The sequence below is a fragment of the Amblyraja radiata genome, chromosome 6 (genome assembly GCF_010909765.2).
Source record: "Amblyraja radiata isolate CabotCenter1 chromosome 6, sAmbRad1.1.pri, whole genome shotgun sequence".
NCBI lineage: Eukaryota > Metazoa > Chordata > Chondrichthyes > Rajiformes > Rajidae > Amblyraja > Amblyraja radiata.
The window spans coordinates 15304023-15325484 of NC_045961.1; the positions used below are offsets into that span (position 1 = coordinate 15304023).

The following is a 21462-nucleotide window of genomic DNA, read 5'->3' on the forward strand; positions in this document are numbered from 1 at the left end:
GAAACAATTGCAAATTAAACGTGACACGCAGAAGCGGTTCTTCGACAAGTCCAGCAAACCACTTAAACCTCTTACATGTGGACAAGTGGTTCCTCTGCAGACCGACAAGGGCCATGCACAAGTGGGACACATCCACGGCCCTGTCAAAGAAACATGTTCATACCTGGTCGAAGTGGACGGAGTCATCTACAGACACAACCGTCAACACATCCTTCCGGTGAAGGAACCGCGTCCTGCAACTCCATATCCTGATGCCCCGCGCCTCGTGCTCACTCCCACAGTTAGTCCAGTTTCCCCACCACCAAACGTTCCTACCGCGGTCTCCCCGTGTAGTTTGGCTCACCCATTTCGTCTCCCACTGTGCCTGTCGAGTCGCTGGTTGTTTCCCCACTCCCTTCCCTGGTCTTTTCTCCTGTGAAAGGAGGTGAGGCGGTCTCGTACTGCATGAGGGCCAGACGGGTTTGAAGGCCACCCGTTAGATATGGTGATTTTGTTTAACATTGCTAGTATGTTCTTAACATTCTGCTTATATTGCTTAGCTACCGGTGTTTCTTTATTTCTACAAGAAGTGATGTAGAATGGCTATTGCATGCTAGCCAATCATGGTATTTGTTAGTAATAACTCCACCTAGTACGTGCTTTATAATGTCAAGAGCTCGCCAGTAAATGTAGCAGCTCGGAGCTGTAACGTACTGCAGCTCCTATGCTGTAAGTGATTTAATAAATATGTGTTGTATCTTAATGTGTGTTCGGGTCACATCATTACAGGTGGTATCATAGAAACATAGAAACATAGAAAATAGGTGCAGGATGAGACTATTCGGCCCTTCGAGCCAGCACCGCCATTCATTGTGATCATGGCTGATCGTCCCCTATCAATAACCCGTGCCTGCCCTTCATCGATAGGGAAGATGGTTATCAAAAATTACAACAGGCTCTTAATCAATGTGTGTAGAAAGAACGGAGGTACACATAAATGCTGGAGAAACTCAGCGGGTGCAGCAGCATCTATGGAGCAAAGGAAACAGGCAACGCTTCAGGCCAAAACCCTTCTTCAGACTGATGGGGGGTGGGGGAGGCGGGGAGAAGAAAGGAAAAAGGAGGAGGAGGAGCCCGAGGGCTGTGGGAGAGGCAGGAAGGGGAGGAGACAGCAAGGGCTAATAGAATTGTGAGAATTCAATGTTCATGCCAACAGGATGCAGACTCCCCAAGCGGAATATGAGGTGCTGTTCCTCCAATTTCCGGTGTTGCTCACTCTGGCCGTGGAGGAGGCCCAGGACAGAGAGGTCAGATACGGAATGGGAGGGGGCATTGAAGTGCTGAGCCACCAGGAGGTCAGGACGGTTAATGCTTACCGAGCGGAGGTGTTCGGCGAAACGAACGCCAAGCCAACGCTTTGTCTCACCAACTGCAGATACTGGTTTATACCAAAAATAACAAAGTACTGGAGTAACTCAGCGGGCAGGCTACATCTCTGGAGAAAATGGCTGAGTGACATTTCGAGTGGGACCCCTTCATCTAACTGCGCTGTTGGGCAAGTGGACTGAGGAATGGTTAATGGAGATTAATGCAGATAAGTGTGGATTGTTGCAATTTGGGAAGTCAAACCAGGGCAGGACCTTCACGATAAATGGCAGGGCACTGGGTGGTGTTGAGCGGGGGGATCATGGAGCAGGTATATAGCTCCTTTGAAAGAGGCATCAGAGGTAGATAGGGTGATCAAGAGGCATTTGGTACATTGGCCTTCATTGATCAGGGTATTGAATCTAGAACTTCGGATGTTATCGTTGTGCAAAATGTTGGTATTGTGTTCAGTTTTAGTCTCCCTTCTAAAGGAAAGATGGAGAGTTTGGGCAGATAACTTTATTCCTTGGTGCACGGGAGTATGAGGTGTGATCTTATAGATGAGCGGAATCAATAATAATAATAATAAATACTTTATTGATCCCCTCAGGGAAATTCAGATGTCCAGAAGCTCCCAACCAACAAACCCACAGATTCAAAACGAACGCAGACAGAAAATACATAGAATACAATGTGGACACTACCTGAGAGCAATAAATACTTAAAAAGACCAATAATTAACAGTTAAAAATTAATAATTGCAAAATGCATCCCCCTACAGCCTAGCGGTCCGAATTATAAAATCTAATGGCTTCAGGGGTGAAGGATCTCCTGAACCGCTCCGTTCTACAGGGCAGGGAGAGGAGCCGGTTGTTGTTCCGAGTGCTCTTTTGACTCTCCAGAATTATATGGAGGGGTTGCCCGGGGTTTTTCAGGATGACCTGCACCTTGTGCCTCATACGCCTCTCAAGCACCTCCATCCCAGAGTCTACTCTCCCCTCCAGCACTGAGCTAGCTCGTTTAACCAGTTTGACCAGCTTCCTATTGTTTTTTGCACTAATGCTGTTGCCCCAGCAGACAACAGCGTAGAAAGTAACGCTTGCAACCACTGTGTTGTAAAACATGTGCAGCATATCCTTACACACATTGAAGGATTTGAGCCTTCTGAGGAAAAAGAGTCTGCTCTGGCCTTTTTTGTAGAGGGAGTCAGAGTTGACAGACCAGTCCAGTTTGTTGTCAAGGTGCACTCCAAGTTATTTATATGTCTGCACCACCTCAATGTCAGCCCCTGCAGCGTTGACCGGCTGAAGGGGGAGCTTGGACCTGCCAAAGTTAACCACCATCTCTTTAGTCTTTGTTGTGTTCAGGGTGAGACAGTTCTCTTCACTCCAGGCACAAAAGGCACTGGGCTACATGTACAGTCTTTTATCCAAAGTGGGGGAATCAAGAACCAGTGCAAAGGTTTAAGGTGAGAGGGGAAATATTTAATAGGAATCTGAGGGGCAACTTTCTTTTACACGGGCAGGTGGAACTCTAGTATAGATGCGGCATCTTGGTGGACATGGGCAAGTTGGGCTGAAGGGCCTGTTTCTGTGCTATGTTGGGGAAGAGTAGTGCCCACTGTGTATGTGGGCTCATGGAACAGATTTCCTTCACTGTCCTTTGACAAAATTAGTAAATGCGTGTTTTGTAAATTCTGTCAAGGTGTAAAGAATCGGCCATTATTTAAATGCCTAAGGCACACATTGAGCATGGGAGCAGTCCTGAACAGGTTTGGTGAATTAACTATATTTGTCTTCTTTCTTTGCAACAAAAGTACCAATAATCATGGTCAACACTGAAACCCCTGTCTCAGGGTGTGAGTCAACCCACGAGTGATCCCGAGTTTAAAACAAATCAAACTCGTAATCACGTAGAATTAAAGTAACGGGAACGTCGGAACTCGTAACGCTAACGGCAGGTACTCGAGAAACTTATTAGCTCGTGAAAACCTTTCAACATGATGAAAGATTTCCATGAGTCAAATTTACCCTTGAAGTAAAAATGTTAAACTTTTAAACTCGTTATAAGAACGTAGTAGCCCGTGAATTTACCGTAGTGACTCGTGAGTCTACCGTGGGCACTCTTTAACTCAGCTAGACAGGCAGCATCACTGGAGAGAAGGAATGGGTGACGGGATGATGTTTCCAAAATTCTGCTGCGTCTTTGTGTTACTCCAGCACTGTGTGTTTACTTTTTGTCAACCAGCATCTGCCCTTTCTTGTGTATGACATTATTTGTATCCGTTGCAATTGATTGGCGCTCCCGTCAGTTTCCCAGGGGGTCGAGACAGGACTGGATTTATGAAACTGCATTGGGAAACACTCCGAGACAACCCAAGGTGTTTCAAAGATTCGTATCATCTGTATATATTTTTTTAATTTTGGGGATACATTGCCGAAACAGGCCCGGACCAGCGATCCTCACACTTTAACACTATCCTACACAAACTAGGGACAATTTACAATTATACCAAGCTAATTAACCTATAAACCTGTACGTCTTTGGAGTGTGGGAGGAAACCAAAGATTTCCGAGGAAACTCACGCAGGTCACAGGGAGAACGTACAAACTCCGTACAGACAGCACCCGCAGTCAGGATCGAACCTGGGTCTCTGGTGCTGTGGGGCAGCAACTCTACCATTGTGCCACCATGCCGCCCCTAACCATATTCCTATAACATAATGGTAACTTGTGGATTTTACACCTTTGAAACAATTCATCATTGATCAATGTTGTGATTAATCATTGGTCAACAGCGTTTCATCTTTGTTTTTGCTATGTTATCTTTAACCTGCTGCTTCATGTCACTAGAAAGCCATTCTTCTGTTTTACCTACAAACGGGTGCAATAAAATACATTATTTTATGATCAGTTTTATTGCCAATGTTTATTTTACATTTAGCTGGCTGTGCTGTAGGATCTAAACACTTGATTCCTCCTCTGCCTCACTAAGCTTCTTGGCATCTTTAAATCACATTGATCCACTCTCTGTATCTTCTCTTGCAGCTATTCTATATGTAAGCTCTTGGGTTAAACATATGACAAACTACTCATCTTCTTTATAATTTATGGAATTTTCTTCATCAAATTCCCGTACATGCCTAAGTAAGCCATATGAATTATACAATCTAATCAAACTTCTGGTAGTAATTGATGTCTGTTTATCTCACTTCCGACCTGCTTGACGAACATCAGTCTTCAAATTATATTGCTTTCTATTATACTGTATGCCAATGTAAAAAATCATAGCATTTACAATCAATAACTGTGCAAATATGTATGCAGGTGATATAATAGTAAGATTAAATGAGAACTTACCAGTTTGAAGTTTGATCTGTATTTTATGAGGAGTTACGATGAGGGATTACGTGTAGAACCCATCCAGCACGCATGCACGACATACTTCAAAGCAGCAGTGTGGAATCACAGAAAGACACAATAATTGAAATAAAAATAGTAAAGAAAAGGAGAACTTAAATACCAGATGATCTCTATAATTGAGGGTGGGAGCGGAGGGCACGTAATCCCTCATCGTAACTCCTCATAAAATACAGATCAAACTTCAAACTGGTAAGTTCTCGTTTAATCTTACTATTTTACTTCGGAGTCACGTGAGTGACTACGTGAAGATTTTAAAGCTCTGTGATTTCAAACCATGTGACAGTTCATACTTCATTCACTGCCGAAGTCGTTCGAGGGAGGAAGTATGTTATCGTAATCAACCATGAATCTGTTTGTAAAAACAATAATGGTGTTTATTAAACAATAACAAAAAACAAATTGCTCCCCCGGGCTTAAATTATATATTTGCAGATTCTAATATTTTTTCTGCAAATGATGCAGGTTCTGCCAACGGCTTATTATAAAAAGTTTGAAATGTTCTTTCCCCAGACCACCCCCGCTGTAGCCAGGATGCGGTCCATTGGCACGTCCATTCTCTTAGCCGCCGACGTGGATGCTGCCCTGGTGGAGTGAGATTTATACACGTTAGTTTTTACACCAGCAGCTTTCAGCACCTGCTTGAGCCATCTTGAAATGGGTTGACTCGTCACCCCACCATGAGGTTTCTTGTGGCTGACCCATAAGGCTTTTTCTCTACCTCGAGGGATTCTTGTCGTGTCAATATAGCTCAGTAAGTGGGTCATGGCACATAACCGTGGTTCTGGTGGGTAAGCCCGGAATTCCATGACTGGGTTTGATGTTCCTGGCCTGCTCTGTTTGACCAGCCCCTGGATAGTAAATGAGACATGGTCTGATGTTACAACCATGTTGTCTAATCGTAATAGATGAAGTGACTGGACTCTTTGTGCTGACACAAGTGCCATCAGCATGACCGTCTTCAAAGTTAATTGTTCCAGGGTGAGGGACCTAGCTGGTGACCATCCCCTAAGGTATGTCAGGACCACACTGACATCCCAGATTTGGGTGTACCTAGGTCTGGGGGGATTGGAGTTAAATATGCCTCTCATGAGCTTGATCACCAGCGGGTGGGATCCCATGGCCTGTTGTCCTGGTGCCTGAATCAAATAGGCTGAGAGAGCACTTCTGGCTGTATTAATGGCGCTGTAGCTGAGTCCTTCATTGTGGTGAAGGCCTGCCAGGAACTCAAGTACATTGGTTACAGTTGTAATTGAGTATGTGGTTCCTGTGTCCGAACAGTATTTTTCCCACTTCTTGATACTTGACAAGTATTGTTTCCTTGTGGATACGCGGTGGGATGCTGTCATAGTGTTGATGGTGTTTTCTGACAATCCCAGGCCCAGCAAAATCTGCAACCCAGGAGTTTAAGTTTATCGTGGCATGGGTGGCTTATGCCTGATACTGGGTGAGTTAGCAATTCTGGGCTACTGGGGAAAGTCATTGGGGTCTCGACGAACATGTCGAGGAGCACTGGGAACCATGGCTGTGTAGGCCAGTCGGGTACTATCAAAATACCTGAAGCAGAGTCCATTTGTATTTTGCGTAGTACCCGACTGATGAGCAGAAGGGAGGAAATGCATAAAAGAAGAATTTTCCCCAGTCCAGCGCGAACGCATCTATCGCTGCTGCCTAAGGGTCTGGTTCCCAAGTGACATACATAGGAACCTGGTGATTTAGTCTGGATGCAAATAGATCGATATCTGGCGTGCCATATTGCTTTGTAATTTTAGCAAATACTTTGGGATTTAACATCCATTCGGTGTTATCATTGAATTTGCGTGACCTGTTGTCTGCCACTGTATTTAGCTTACCTGGTAGGTAAGTTGCTGATAGCCAAATATGTCTGTCGACACACCATTGCCAGATTGTGTTGACCAATTTGTCACATGATATCGATTTTATGCCACCCATATGGTTAATATAGGCCACCACCGTGGTATTATCTATTTGTAAACGAACATGGAAGTGATGCATATTTGTTGAATATGCTTTTAATCCATAAAATGCACCCAACATTTCCAGATAATTTATGCCCAGTGTATGTAGTAACGATGACTATAGGTTAGTCCATCTACCACCTGTGCTGGATATGGAATTAGTTGCTCCCAGCCTTGAGCACTGGCATCTGTTTGAATAATTAACGTAGGGTTAATGATGGTGATAGGGCTGGAACTATGCCAAATGTTCCCTACCCACCACTGTAACTCTGATATTGCTTCAGTGGGTAATTTCATGACTCGGTCAAAGTGACCTGCATGTCGTTTTAACGCCTGCACTTTTGCTCTTTGTAAGTTTTGATAGTGCAGAGGTCCAAATTGTGTAGCTGGAAATGCTGCTACCATCTTTCCAATTACTCTCGCCACTTGTCGAATGGTTGGTCGATCGTTGACCATTAAATTGTTACATGTTTGTGCCAATTCTGCTGCTTTGTCTTTTGGCAAAGTTACAGACATGTGGACTAAGTTAATTGTGAATCCCAGATAGTCCATGGTTGTGGATGGCGTCAACTTAGATTTATCTGGATGTAAGACAAATCCCAAGGTTTGAAATAATTGTTTGGTAGCTGATACAGCTGATATAGCCAATTCCAAGGTTTTGCCTACTATTAAGATATCATCAAGATATGCCATGACAATATGTTTCTGTTTTCTTAATATTGCCAAGGCTGGTTTTAGTATCTTGGTGAATAATCTTGGGGCTGATGTTAACTGATGTTAACTCCCTATGGCAACGCTTTAAACTGCCATAGTTGCCCCATCCAGGTAAATTTCAGGTATCTGCGATGATCCTTTTGAATGGGTACTGAATGGTAAGCATCTTTAAGGTCGATGCTTGCCATGAAGTATCCTTTGGAAATCAGTTGTTTGGCAGTTACAAACGTTTCCATTTTGAAATGTATATACTTAACAAACATATTTAGTGGTTAAGTCAATGATGATGCGACATCCACCATCTTTTTTAGGTTTAGTGAATATATTTGAGACAAATTCCAAGGGTCCATGTTTGTTTTTTTCAATGATACCCTTTGTAATTAGCCTCACCAGTTCAGCTTGGCCCTCTCGTTTTTCTTTAACTGAGAGGGAAAAGACCCTTTGGGGTGTATGCTGAACTGGTGGCATGTTTTCTTGAGCAAATTCTATTTTGTATCCACGAATGCTGTTGAGTATATATTTGTCATTCGTAATAGACCTCCATGCTTGCACAAACAGGTGTAATCTCCCCCCTGTTAGTATAGAACCCCCACTTTTTATATGCTGGTAGGAGCCAGACCCACCTACCTCCATGGTTACGGGTGTTTCTTCTGTTTCTTTGTCGGACGATGTGTTGCTGGTTGGGGGTGGCGCATTTTCCATGGGGTCCGCTCTGGGCCCTGGCCTAAAAAAGGATTCCGGGGTAATGTGCGGACCCCGAGCTTTCACCAGTCCCATAGGGTTGACGTAGACTGGTGGACGCAGTGGGGTACTGCCGCTTGGGTTTTGTGGCTTTGCTTTTTTGGAGAGGTCCCTGCCGAAGAGCAGGATTTGTGGCTCTGTGGCCGGCATTTTGCACAACCCTGCGAATTTCGGGTTGAGGGCAGGTCTTATCTCCTTACGGAGGTTGTTGATTTTGAATTGGGTATTGCACAGCAGTGCCAATGTATCCTGCTGATTCGTGGTCATTTCCACCCCATCCACGGAACGAGCATAGGAAGTGATGGCTGACGTCAGGAGCCTGAGGATCTACTGTAGTTTTAGTTCTTGGTTGCGGATATTTGGCCCAACGTGCCCCCAGATTTGGCTGTTGACGGCCGGCATGTTGAGCGAGGCGCAATTCTCTGGGGCCGAATACAGCTCTAGGGCCTCATTAACTACCTGCTCTTGTAGGGGCTTGAAGGACAGGTAATTAATGCTGGCCACCAGTTATGGCTTTAATGGCCGTCCTGCTCGTGGAGCTGCCACGTAGCGGTTGACCACACCCAGCAGCTCTTCCTGGTCCTGTACCCCAAGCGTACTCTCTACATCTTCGGCCAGTGAGCCCTCTTCTTGACCAGCCCAGGCCTGGTCGCCAACACTGCCCTCGGTTGAGGGGGAAGCGATGGCCAGTGCGTTGTGAGGCACTGTGGCGGGAGTGCCTGAACTCCCTTGGCGAGACTGCTCCAGCTCCCGAAGCAAGTCTCGCTGGAGCATTTGCTCCATGAGCCGCTCTACGCAGCTCAGGCGACTGTCTCTGCCCTGCTCGGGCGGTGAGACGTCCCTGTCCGAGGAGTCGGATACCACTGGCCGGTTAGTCTTCCGTGCCGATTTACATCCAGCCCGCTGCTCAGGCTGCGCTAGCGGGACTGGGCTCGGCTCGGTGTCGGGGATGGCGGATCGCAGGGTGTGCGGTCCTACCGCCTCTTGCCCCCCCACTAATGGAACGCTCCTCTGTTGGAGCACGGGGGGCGATCTTCTTTGCTTGCCTTGATTTGCTCATATTCCTGGTGAGACAAAACAAAGCAACTCTTTTCGGAAAAAACGACCTCAGAATAAACTTACCTGACGGTCCGTCTTTTTTAAGCTGTAGCGGGAGCGCCCTGTACTCCCGTTCGTCGCTGTGCCCTGCGTGAACGCTCATGTCGCGCATGCGTGCTGGACGGCGCTTCCCCCTCCTGGTGAATGCTATGTACTTACCTTTCTCTGTTTCTATCCCAAGTACAGGCCTCGTGGCTGTGAGTCTGGAATCGAGGGGTTAAAGGCTCCTGTACCCGATTGGCCCAGCTGCGTCAGGTGACGGGTGACTCATCTGAAGTATAAATACCAGAGCTTCCCAGGATTCATCTCTTCGTCGTAGACTCTGACTGATGAGCAGACTGTTGGTGTGGCCGAGGAAAGCCTGACCACATGGCATAGAACTTTGTGTATTTTCACCATTCCTTGTTAACAGATATTGAATTGGGACGGATAAGGGCTGACCTTAGAGTTTTTGTGTATTTTGGTTTCAGGGTTGTAACTCTTTGGGCAGGTTTTGGAATCTCCGGTTCGACGGCCCATGGCGTGGCTGGCTGGAGCATTGTTAAATTGTTTGTCGGTTTATCCATATCCCTGACTGGGTTGTTTAAATCAGGTTTGAGTTTTGTGTTCCAATGAATAATTAAAACTGTTTTTTGAACCTGAACCTGGTTTTTGACTTGTGTTACGTGGCTCTGAAGTACTTGCATTCGGGAGTCGTAACAAAATGGGGGCTCGTCCTAAGTTTTGAGGACCCTAGACGTTTTTAGAGGGGTTTTTTGGTAGGCTTCTGGACTGAGGAAGTCTGTGTGTTGTAAGGGAATTTTTTCTTCCCTGTTTGTGGTAGCATTAGTGCCCAGGTTTTAGCTGGTGGTTTGGGGCTACATTAGAAATGGAATTTAAGGTGAAAGAATTTGTTGAGGCTCCTAGTCGGGAGTTGTTTGATAGATGTACGAAGGAGCATTTGATTTTGCTGGCTGAGAACTATGCCGTGACTGTTGACAAGCATTCAAAGAAACACTCCATTAAATCGGAGTTGTGGGCTGCGTTGGTGGAGGCTGGGGTTTTGCCTGGTGGTGCAGACAGTCCCCCACCTTCTGTTCAGCCAGTTCAGAACATGGAGGCCATCATTAAACTGAAGGAGATGGAGCTTGAGTCACAGAGAATTGCCTCTTTGTTAAAAGAGAAAGAGCTCATGCATGTTCTTGAAATGAAACGGCTTGAGGAGGAAACCAAAAGGGCTGAATTTCAGTTGCGGGCAAAAGAAATAGATAATTCCCGGGTTTCTTCTAAGGAACGGGAGTTTGATATGAGCAAGAACATCCACCTGGTTCCCCCGTTTCGTGAGGAGGATGTGGACAAGTATTTCACAGTGTTTGAACGGGTGGCTTTGTCCTTGAAGTGGCCTAGGGACGTGTGGACCTTGCTATTGCAGTGTGTCCTTGTGGGTAAAGCACGGGAGGTGTACTCGTCTTTATCTGTTGAAAGCAGTCTGGACTATGAGTGTGTTAAGTCTACAGTATTAAGGGCTTATGAATTAGTTCCAGAGGCGTACCGGCAGAAGTTCCGGCGCTTTAGGAAGTTTGATAGTCAGACTTATGTGGAGTTTGCTAGGGAGAAGGAGGCACTTTTTGACAGGTGGTGCGCTTCTCAAGGAGTGAAGGATTTTGAGCTACTGCGGGCCTTGATGATTATGGAAGACTTTAAGAACTGTTTCCCTGAGAGGGTTACTACTTACCTTAATGAGCAGAAGGTGAATGAGGTGTCTAAGGCTGCGGTGTTGGCAGATGAGTATGTATTGACTCATAAATCTGATTTTGTTGGGCGATCCTATAGTTTTGGTGCACGGCCGGTTGATCGTGGTGGAGTCGCCGGTGGCAGTGTCAAAGCTGTTTCTGTGCCTGCAAGTGGCAGCACGTTGATACAGGGGGAGGTCCGAGCTGATAAGGTTGACGGAAATGTAAGGACTGATGAAGGTCCTGTGTGCTACTATTGTAGAAGGAGAGGGCACATGTTAAAGTCGTGTCCCGTTCTGAAGCAGAAAAATGCAAAGCCTGTGGCTTTGGTGGGAACACAGAAGGCACCTGTCGTACCTGAGGTGCCTGAGTCTGATGAGTGTAGGAATTATTCTGCGTTCATCATGAATGGTTTTGTTTCTCTAGAGGATGGGGGTGATAGAGTTCAAGTATCCATCTTGCGTGATACTGGTGCTACTCAGTCCTTTATATTGGATGGTGTACTGCTGTTTTCTGGGGAATCATCGGTTGGGTCAAGTGTCCCAGTGGTAGGATTCGGGATGGATGACATGGTAGTGCCTTTGCATACCGTGAGTCTCGAGTCCGAGTTGGTTTCCGGCCGGGTAACTGTTGGGTTACGGCCGTGTTTTCCCGTTGGGGGAGTTTCTGTGATTTTGGGGAATTACTTGGCAGGAGGTAGAGTTTTAGTTACTCCTGAGGTGACGGCTGTTCCGATGGTGCAGAATCCTGATAGATTGGCTATGCAGCATCCAAAGGTCTTCGCAGCTTGTGCTGTCACGAGGGCTATGGCTAAGAGCCAGGCGAAGTTTGAGGATGTGGTGGACCTGAGTGAGAGCATTTTTGGGGATCAGGATGATAGATCCTGTGTTGTGAAGGGTGTTTCTCCATCTCAAGATGGGATAGTGTCTGGAAATGTGCCGGTGTCACTGTCACGTGACCGGCTGGTTGAGGAGCAAAAGAGTGATCCAGGTTTATCTGACCTGTTCGACTGCGCAGTGCCTGAGGGGGATATGGATTCCACAGCAAAGGGGTATTTTCTAAGGGATGGCTTACTGATGCGAAAGTGGTCTCCCTTGGATATATCTGGGCATGATGATTGGAGCGTGGTTGATCAGATTGTGATGCCTCGTCGGTATAGGGACGAGATACTCTGTTTGGCTCATGATGGTCCTCTGGGTGGACATTTGGGGGTCAATAAGACGTATGACCGCATCTTACGGAATTTTTTTTGGCCAGGGTTGAAAAAGGACGTGAAACAGCACTGCAGGTGTTGTCACATTTGCCAGGTGGCAGGAAAGCCGAACCAATCGATTGTTCCTGCGCCTTTATATCCAATCCCTGTGGTCGGTGAGCCGTTTGAGCGGATTCTAGTTGATTGTGTGGGCCCTCTACCTTGGACAAGGATGGGCAACAAGTTTTTATTAACAATTATGTGTGCGACTACCCGCTTTCCGGAGGTGGTCCCTTTGCGTAGAATTACTGCCCCTGCAATTGTTAAGTCTCTCACTAAGTTTTTTTCGTTGTTCGGTTTGCCCAAGGTTGTGCAAAGTGACCAAGGTACCAACTTCATGTCGAAGGTTTTTAGTCAGGTAATGAAGTTGTTAGATATTAAGCATTGTTACTCCAGTGCGCATCATCCTGAGAGCCAGGGAGCTCTCGAGAGGTTTCACCAGACTTTGAAATCTATGTTGAGGACTTACTGCCTGGAGTTTGAAAAAGACGGTGATGAGGGGGTTCATCTAGTTATGTTTGCGGTGCGTGAGGTCGTGCAGGAGTCTTTAGGGTTCAGTCCTGCTGACCTGGTGTTCGCGCATACTGTACGTGGTCCGTTGAGGCTCCTGATGAAACAGTACCATGAGCAGGAGCCTGTGGAGGTTGATGGGTCGGAGCTATGTCCTTCTAAGCCTGTTTTGGCTGCAGTGGTGCTGCCCCCTGACACGGGTGGTGATGTGGGGGAGGCACGGTTGTCTGTGGCAGTAACGCAGGGAAAGCTGAGTAACTCTGAGGCTTTGGAGACGCTTCCCTTGCGGTTGTCTCATTTGACCGGCATATCCGTGGCAAGGATGATGTATTGGCTGATGCATTGTCGCGCCAGTGATGTCTGTGTTACTGAATAGTTGCTGAAATTTGGTGGTGTTTTTTTAGTTCATTTTCAGAAACTTATTCAGTATCTTTGGGTGGGGGTGTTAGGCGCTTCCCCCTCCTGGTGAATGCTATGTACTTACCTTTCTCTGTTTCTATCCCAAGTACAGGCCTCGTGGCTGTGAGTCTGGAATCGAGGGGTTAAAGGCTCCTGTACCCGATTGGCCCAGCTGCGTCAGGTGACGGGTGACTCATCTGAAGTATAAATACCAGAGCTTCCCAGGATTCATCTCTTCGTCGTAGACTCTGACTGATGAGCAGACTGTTGGTGTGGCCGAGGAAAGCCTGACCACATGGCATAGAACTTTGTGTATTTTCACCATTCCTTGTTAACAGATATTGAATTGGGACGGATAAGGGCTGACCTTAGAGTTTTTGTGTATTTTGGTTTCAGGGTTGTAACTCTTTGGGCAGGTTTTGGAATCTCCGGTTCGACAGCCCATGGCGTGGCTGGCTGGAGCATTGTTAAATTGTTTGTCGGTTTATCCATATCCCTGACTGGGTTGTTTAAATCAGGTTTGAGTTTTGTGTTCCAATGAATAATTAAAACTGTTTTTTGAACCTGAACCTGGTTTTTGACTTGTGTTACGTGGCTCTGAAGTACTTGCATTCGGGAGTCGTAACAGTCACCCACATGACTCCGAAGTAAAATCATAATCCATGGGTATTCAGCATTCAGTCCACAGTTCCAGGCCCTTACCACAATGTACATTTTTTCAAAATGTCCTCTACTTATCCACCACACTTCTGAATATTAGACTTCTCAGACCATTCATGAACGACCATCTCACCCTCCATCAATGCTTTTCAATCAGCATGAACGTGTTGGATTGACAGAAATTTAGTTGCAATATATCTCAATATCTCATATGAATCAATTCGTAGCATGATAGTTTACTGTTATCAGATGTTCATCCGACAGTATCTTCTCTCTGATAATGATCTGAGACCCTGGATTGTGATATTGTGACCAGGTAGTGTACACTTCTGACCATTCTTTCCATACCATTTAACAGAGGTAGTGACATACTTTTTTCTTGTGTTAGAACAACACTCATAAAGGAGAAATTAATTTTTACATTAATTACAATATTCAATATTATAATGAATATATCCTCAAAGAGGCTCTTTTGCATTTATTATATCGTCTGGGCAGGCCCATTGAGTTATTCCTTGATGATAGCAACCCGACCTGATGCCCTTTGGTTCTTGATTAATTATTAAAACATGGTCAAGTGCATTGTGTACTGTTATCAAAGCTCACTGTTTATATTGTCCAATATTAAGCACCTAGTATAAGAAAAAGACTTATTCTTCAGATTATGTGGAACATGGAGAACCACTCAATAATCTATTGGAAACAACTACAGATGCTGGTTTACACCAAAGATACACATGCAGTTTAATATGGATAATTGTCAGGTTATACACTTTCGTGGCATAAACAGGGAGGCAGATTATTATCTGAATGGTGTCAAGTTGTGAAAAGGGGAAGTACAACGAGATCTGGGTGTCCTTGTTCATCAGTCACTGAAAGTAAGCTTGCAGGTGCAGCAGCCAGTGAAGAAAGCTAATGGCATGTTGTCCTTCATAACAAGAGAAGTTGATTATAGGAGCAAAGAGGTCCTTCTGCAGTTGTACAGGGCCCTAGTGAGACCACACCTGGAGTATTGTGTCATTTCTGACATGTGCCTGACGTGATCTATATCATTTTCCACAGAATTTCTAACCATTATGATAATATGACTGCAGATTATATTATGAGCCTGCAGGTGGTAGTATTCCATGCTCTTGCACTCTTTATTATCAACAATGAATCCAACCTATCTAAAAGCCATGTTATCAGGAATGGCAACTAATTGCCCACATATCTACTTCTTGGATCCCTGCAATAAACCATAAATAGTAAATCAAAAAGATATTGACACAATGTTATTTGGTTTTGAGTTCCAGGAAATGGAATCGGTGAACATGTAATCTTCTATTTACAATTCATAATGATGTGCAACTTGGAGGGTAGCCTGTATGGTGTGGTGTTCTAATGCACCTTTTGAACTTTAACCAGTCATGTTGAATAACCATTTTTACCCTTCTTCAAATCATGTTTTCAGTAATGCTCATCATGCTCTGCTCACAAATTTATATCCCTGTCTTCAGATCAATATTTTATTTCCAAGACTTCTTGCATTTAGTCCTAAACAACCCACTAACATATTGTTAAAGAAAACTTTAAAACACACCAGTCCAGGCAATCAAGACTTTTATTCAAGAGCATCTAATACAGCGATGCTGGGAGCAATCTAATAGGTTGCTCATCGAACAAAGATTCACCTGCTCCTTATATACAGAATCTCCCTTAGATGTGTTGTTTGTTGTTGCAGGCACAAGCATGTTTCCTTCTTCATAATAGTCTTATCTATATAATTAAAAGTCTCATCTTGACCACTTCCTCTTTGCGCTGTTTTTTGATTTTAGAAAGAGTGCTACCATATATGGTTGTGATTTTTGGCCATCTTACTCACAGTCCTCCTCCGCTGATCAGGCCTAGAGATTTTTTCCCATCGATGAAGAATAAAAGAGTTATGAGTGTTTAAAAAACCTTGAGATCCTCTCGACTGCCAATCACCGGGGGTGGGGGGGGGGGGGGGGGGGGGGGCAGGACTATAAAAGCCCGGATGCCTGGATGTGACAGTCTATCTGCAAGATCGCTAGGGAGAGGCCACGACTCTCATTCTAAGCTGGGAATCAACAGAACTGTGAGTGCAATGTACTTGAATAAATGATTTGTTAGCCCTTAATATAAATGAAATGCGTTGTTTGGCCTGCTGCCCCGTCTGTACTTGACACTGCAATGCTTTATTTATTAGATCCGACTGTGTTTGGTTCAAAAGTCCCGCTCATTTTGTCACTTCCGCTTAGTGGACAGGTCACGCTGATTGTTTAATTTCCGGTGAGTGCAGAGGTCACGCTGAATGTGGAAGTGCTGCTAACTGCGGAAGGCCCACAGTGGAGAGCCGTGTGAGTATTGAATAAAGTTTACTGTCATATATATGTTGTATGTGTGAGTGTGTGTGTGTGTGTGTGTGTGTGTGTGTGTGTGTGTGTGTGTGAGAGAGTGTGTGTGAGTGTGTGTGTGTGTGTGTGTGAGTGAATGTGAGTGTGTGTGTCTGTGTGTGTGTATCTGTGTATGTGTGTGTCTGTGTGTGTGTCTGTGTGTGTGTGTGTCTGTGTGTCTGTGTGTGTGTATGTATGTGTGTGTGTCTGTGCGTGTGTGTATCTGTGTGTGTGTGTGAGCGTGTATGTGAACGTGTGTGTGTGTGTGTGTGTGAGTGTCTGTGTGTGTGTGTCTGTGTGTGTGTGTGTATGTGTGTGTGTGTGTGTGTGTGTGAGTGTCAGTGTATGTGTGTGTCTGTGTCTGTTGTGTGTCAGTTTGTGTGTGTGTTTGTGTGTGTGTGTGTGTGTGTGTGTGTGTGTGTGTGTGTGTGTGTGTGTGTGTGTGTGTGTGTGTGTGTGTCTGTGGGTGTCTGTGTGTGGGAGTCCGTGACTGTGTGTGTGTGTGTCTGTGTGTGTGTGAATGTGTTTGTGAGTGTGTGGGTGTCTGTGAGTGTCTGTGTGTGGGTGTGTGAGTGTCTGTGTGTGTGAGAGTGTCTGTGTGAGAGTGTCTGTGTGTGTGGCTGTGTGTGTGTGTCGTGTATGTGTCTGTATGTGTGTCTGTGTGTGTATCTGTGTAGAATAGAATAGAATGCCTTTTATTGTCATTCAGACAAGGTTTGAACAAAATTTCATTCCTAGTCATGACATGACAAAAAAAATCCAAGACCCACACTTAACACAATTTACACAAACATCCATCACAGTGAATCTCCAACACCTCCTCACTGTGATGGAAGGCGATAAGAACCTTGTCTTATCTCTTCCCTTGGTTCTTCTCCCACGGTCCAGCAGTCCAACTGCAGCATCGAGGCGACTGGGGCTCCCGTTGTTAAAGCCCACGGCGGGTGATGGTAAGTCCCGCGGCCGTTTAAGCCACACCGGGCGATGTTAGGCCCTTTTCCGAGTCATTTAAACCCCGTGATTCCGGTGGGAGAAGTTGCCGTTGCGGGAGCTCCGAAAAGTGGTCTCCCACCAGGGACCTGCGAGCTCCCGATGTTCCTGTCCATCTGGCCTGCGGCCGGAGCCTCAGAAGCTCCGAAGTCGCATTGCAGCCGCGCGCCACCACAGCTCTCCCTGTTCTGAAGTCGGCCAGCTCTGCGACGGCGAGTCCACAGGCTCCGCGACTGGAGCCCTCAGGTTGGAGGCCGCCGCAGGCTCCACGATGTTAGGCCCAACGACACCGGCGTCCCGACAGGGAAAAGGTCGGGTCCCCATACAGGGAAGAGATTAAACGGTTCCCCCCCCCCCCCTCCCCCCCACATTTACACAGATAAAAAATAATAAAAATTGGAACCAAAAACATACATCTAACGAGACAAAAATAAAAAAAGAAGACAGACGTACTGCAGTCGAGCCGCTGCCGTTATGCACCGCCACACTCCACTCCACTCCACTGTGTGTGTGTGTGTGTGTGTGTGTCCATGTGTGTGTGTGTGTGTGTGTGTGTGTGTGTGTGTGTGTGTCCATGTGTGTGTGTGTGTGTGTGTGTCCATGTGTGTGTGTGTGTGTGTGTGTCCATGTGTGTGTGTGTGTGTGTGTGTGTGTGTGTGTGTGTGTGTGTGTGTGTGTGTGTGTGTGTGTGTGTGTGTGTGTGTGTGTGTGTGTGTGTGTGTGTCCATGTGTGTGTGTGTGTCTGTGTCTTGCAACTCATTCACTCACACGCATTTTTTCCTCCAACTTTCAATATAATTTCTCTACATTAAGACTTCAGCTCATTTATTTGGTCGCAATGATTGACAAGGGCAGGGCAGTTTATACATGAACTTTAAAAAAGGTATTTGGTAAGGTCTGCATGGTAGGCTGTCCTGAAATTTACAGTAGATTACATGGCATCCAGGATGAATTTACCAATTAGAAACAAAATTAGGAAGCCGCCCGAAGGCTCATCAGTTGATGGGACCGGGGAAATAAGGATATTTGGCCCATACCCTTTAACCTTTTTTAGCTTCTTATCTTTATCAAGGATAAAGAAGGGTAAGGGTAAGAAAGGTGTGCTTGGAGTGTGGGGATGTAGGTGAGGCACCAAACAAGCATTTTGCATCTGGTTTCACCAAGGAGAAGGACATGGAGGACACTGAGATCAGTGTGGAGAATACTAATATGCAAAGGCATTATGAGATTAAAAAGGAGAAGGAATTGGGGGGTCTTGAAGAACATGAAGGAGGATAAATACCCATGGCCTGATGGGATCTATCCAAGATTATTGAAAAAAGCTTGAGGGAATAGCGGGAGCCTTGAGAACCATCTTTGCATCTTCTCTAGCCATAGGGGAGGTCCCGAGGGACTGGAGAGTAGCCACTGTTGTTATATTGTTTAAGAAGTAAAATGCAGGGATTTATAGGTCATTGTGCCTCAAGTCAGTGGTAGAGAAGTTATTGACGAGGATTCTTTGGGATAGGATTTACTCCCATTTGGAAGAGGATGGGTGAATTTGGTACACACAACATGGCTTTGTACACTGTAGGTCGTTTCTTACAAACAAGAGTTTTATAAGGAAGTGACAAATGTGACCTATGTAGGTATGGCCGTAGATGCAGTCTACATGGATTTTAGTAGGGAATTTGATGGTGGAACTGATGAAGTTGTAGGCTGCGGATGGCAGATCACCAGAGGTGATAAAATCAGACCTGGTCCTGCAGATAATAGCCTGGTGCTGATCCATGCAGTCATGGTCAAAGGGTAGATAAGAGGAGGCGTCCGAGTGCCGGCGTCTGGCCTCAGCACATTAGAGTTCAGTCCACAAGGCTACCATGTCATGCCCCTTGTTGGCAGGTTTGATGATAATGTCGAGATTGTTGCAGAGTGAGCGGGGGGCTTGGCGTTTTGAGGGGGTGGGATTAGAGTAGTTAAGAGGAGTCGAAAGGTCAAGACAGTTGATATCTCACCGGCAGTTAGAGATAAAAAGGTCCAGAGAGGGTAGATGGCCGTCTGAGGGAGTACAATAGGAGATGGGAGAAGGAGTCATCACTGAGTCTTCCCATAGAAGAAGGCACAGAGGTGGAGGCGATAGAAGATAAGCTCTATATCATAGCGAACGTGGATCTCATTGCGGTGGGCGCGGAGGGGTTCAAAGGTAAGGCTTCTGTTGCAGACAGACCATCCTGTATCGAAAAAGGGAGGAAATGGTGAAAACATGACAGGTAGAGGGCTGGGGTCAGAGGGGTAATAGGAGGCTTGGACAAAGTACGGTGGGGGGATGATGGGGGTTAAGTGAGGAGGGGGGCTGTGAGCGGTGGTGTATGGGTGAGGGGTGGTTGGGGTAACATGGTTGAAAGAGGGAAGAGGGCAGCAGGGCCCAGTGGCATTATTATTGAGGTTACCTGTTGGAGTAACAGGGGGAGCAGTTGGACCCAGGAGAGTGGGCAGGAGAGTCAGGCCAGGTAGTGTTGGAGCCCACAGCTTGGAGGCTCTTGGCTTGGAGCTGAGTCTGGAACTCAGCTGAATCGCCCAATCGCGCCTGTATTTGGAGGTATTCGCTTCAGGGAGAGTTTGGAGAGCCTTGAATTGTTTTCTCCGGAACACCAGGTGGTTATGGAGAGTAATGATAGAAGTATATAAAATTATGAGAGACATTGAGAGGGTAGACAGTCAGAACCTTTTTCCCAGGATGGAAATATCTAATACTAGAAAGATCTAATACCAGCTCACCTATAGCTTTAAGGTGAGAAAGACAAAGTTTTAATGAGATGTGCAGAACAATTTTTTTACTCAGAGGGTGGTGAGTGCCTAGTTTTAGTTTTGTTTATTATTGTCACGTGTACTAATGTACGGTGAAAAGCTATTATGTTGAATGCTCTCCGGTCAACAAAAAGACTGTATGTGATTACAATCAAACCATCCAAAGAGTAAAGATACAGGATAAAGGACATCACATTTAGTGAAAGACTAGACCAGGTGCGGACCCGTTGGGCCCGTCCCCAAGGCATATTCCACCACTCACCCATAGCCACCAACTGCGCAGGCACAGCTGAGAGATTCCCGTTGTGACGCCAGAGATCCCCGTTGTGACGCGAGTCATGGCAACCCTCCCCAAACTGCGCCTCGCCATCCCTCTTCCTACCCCTATTCTCCTCCATTCCCCCTCATCCCCCAGCACTCCCTCTACCTCCTGTTCACCCTCCCTCTCCTTTCCCCTCTCCACCTCCTCTCCCCCACTTCCTCCCTCACTTCTCCCTCCCTCTCCTTTCCCCTACCCTCAGTCACTCCCTCTCTCCCTTCATAACCCCTCTCCCTACACCCTTCCTCTCCCTCTATCACACTGCTCCCCCACTCCTCACCTCCCTCCTATCCCACTCTCCCTCCTCTCCACCCCCCTTGCCCTCCTCTCCCTCTGTCCCACTTTACTCAGAGAGTGGTGCATGCCTAGTTTTAGTTTTGTTTATTATTGTCACGTGTACTAATGTACTTAAAAAGCTTTTTTGTTAAATGCTAACAAAAGACTGTATGTGATTACTATCAACACATCCAAAGAGTAAAGATACAGGATAAAGGACATCACATTTAGTGAAAGATGAAGTCCGATAAAGCCTAGGTGTAGGTGGAAGCAGATATGACAGTGGCATTTAAAAGACATAGGGATAGGCATATGAATATGCAGGGAATGCAGGGAAATGGTTAAGGTGCAGTCCGATGAGAGTTGCTCTTGTCATCATGTTCAGCACAGACAATATGAGCTGAAGGGCCTGTCCTGTGCTGTTCTATATTGTATGTTGTATGTACCCACTGTATAATAAACCTACCCTTCAGATCTCCTTTGAATTTCCCCCTAGTCACATTCATTTTGTGCCCTATAGATCTGGCTTCGCCTGCCATGGGAAAAAGGTTCTAACTATCTATGTGTAGGAAGGAACTGCAGATGCTGGTTTAAACCGAAGATAGACATAAAATGCTGGAGTGACTCAGCGGGACAAACAGCATCTCTGGTGAGAAGGAATGGGTGATGTTTCAGGTCGAGACACTCTTTCTGAAGAAATGCTGCCTGTCCCGCATTTTGTATCTATGTAAGGGAAGCATTTCCTTTTTCTCTATATCACCGTCTGTATCTCTCGTTTCCCTTTCCTCTGACTCTCAGTCTAAAGAAGGGTCTTCACCCGAAACGTCGTCTATTCCTTTTCTCCAGAGATGCTCTCTGGCCCGTTG

The 21462-nt window shown here is 45.9% G+C and overlaps 1 long non-coding RNA gene across 1 annotated transcript; it reads left to right on the forward strand.

Annotated features, from left to right (window-relative positions):
• Positions 1-244: 244 nt before the first annotated feature.
• On the forward strand, positions 245-20000 carry LOC116973973. Its single transcript, XR_004412226.1, has 3 exons — positions 245-280; positions 2360-2362; positions 19990-20000. It is a non-coding gene; the product is annotated as an uncharacterized LOC116973973 (long non-coding RNA).
• The last annotated feature ends 1462 nt before the right edge of the window (positions 20001-21462 follow it).